The sequence below is a fragment of the Oncorhynchus tshawytscha genome, unplaced genomic scaffold (assembly GCF_018296145.1).
Source record: "Oncorhynchus tshawytscha isolate Ot180627B unplaced genomic scaffold, Otsh_v2.0 Un_contig_6097_pilon_pilon, whole genome shotgun sequence".
Lineage (NCBI taxonomy): Eukaryota > Metazoa > Chordata > Actinopteri > Salmoniformes > Salmonidae > Oncorhynchus > Oncorhynchus tshawytscha.
Window position 1 is genome coordinate 1 of NW_024603200.1, and position 1,228 is coordinate 1,228.

The 1,228-nt window shown below is 43.2% G+C and overlaps 3 non-coding genes across 3 annotated transcripts; all 3 read left to right on the plus strand.

Moving 5' to 3' along the window:
• Positions 1-162: 162 nt before the first annotated feature.
• LOC121841877 lies at positions 163-281 on the plus strand. Its single transcript, XR_006080807.1, has one exon. It is a non-coding gene; the product is annotated as a 5S ribosomal RNA (ribosomal RNA).
• A 258-nt stretch (positions 282-539) lies between these two features.
• Positions 540-658, plus strand: LOC121841878. The gene has a single exon (XR_006080808.1). It is a non-coding gene; the product is annotated as a 5S ribosomal RNA (ribosomal RNA).
• Positions 659-900: 242 nt separating this feature from the next.
• On the plus strand, positions 901-1,019 carry LOC121841879. The gene has a single exon (XR_006080809.1). It is a non-coding gene; the product is annotated as a 5S ribosomal RNA (ribosomal RNA).
• Positions 1,020-1,228: the final 209 nt, after the last annotated feature.

The window sequence follows — 1,228 nt, forward strand, 5'->3', positions numbered from 1 at the left end:
TGTATTTCATCCAACAATCTGTGCTACAAATTATGGCTGCAGTATATGCAATTTCTTCCACTTTTTGAGTGACACAAAGATGCTTATCTAAATGGTGAAAATGCAACAGCTGTTAATCAGACTCACTTTCACTTTACATAGTGCACCAAGACATAGTTTCTCGCTTACGACCACACCGGCCTGAGTACGCCTGATCTCGTCTGATCTCGGAAGCTAAGCAGGGTCGGGCCTGGTTAGTACTTGGATGGGAGACTTCCTGGGAATACCAGGTGCTGTAAGCTTTTTGTCACTGCCTTGTGGAATTTCAACTCTTTGTCCGTTTTTCCACAAGGCTGAAATATGTGCCCTTGCTTTGAAATAAGTAAGCAAGTTTAGTTTGTATTTCATCCAACAATCTGTGCTACAAATTATGGCTGCAGTATATGCAATTTCTTCCACTTTTTGAGTGACACAAAGATGCTTATCTAAATGGTGAAAATGCAACAGCTGTTAATCAGACTCACTTTCACTTTACATAGTGCACCAAGACATAGTTTCTCGCTTACGACCACACCGGCCTGAGTACGCCTGATCTCGTCTGATCTCGGAAGCTAAGCAGGGTCGGGCCTGGTTAGTACTTGGATGGGAGACTTCCTGGGAATACCAGGTGCTGTAAGCTTTTTGTCAACTCTTTGTCCGTTTTTTCCCACAAGGCTGAAATATGTGCCCTTGCTTTGAAATAAGTAAGCAAGTTTAGTTTGTATTTCATCCAACAATCTGTGCTACAAATTATGGCTGCAGTATATGCAATTTCTTCCACTTTTTGAGTGACACAAAGATGCTTATCTAAATGGTGAAAATGCAACAGCTGTTAATCAGACTCACTTTCACTTTACATAGTGCACCAAGACATAGTTTCTCGCTTACGACCACACCGGCCTGAGTACGCCTGATCTCGTCTGATCTCGGAAGCTAAGCAGGGTCGGGCCTGGTTAGTACTTGGATGGGAGACTTCCTGGGAATACCAGGTGCTGTAAGCTTTTTGTCACTGCCTTGTGGAATTTCAACTCTTTGTCCGTTTATTTCCACAAGGCTGAAATATGTGCCCTTGCTTTGAAATAAGTAAGCAAGTTTAGTTTGTATTTCATCCAACAATCTGTGCGTCTGATCTCGGAAGCTAAGCAGGGTCGGGCCTGGTTAGTACTTGGATGGGAGACTTCCTGGGAATACCAGGTGCTGTAAGCTTTTG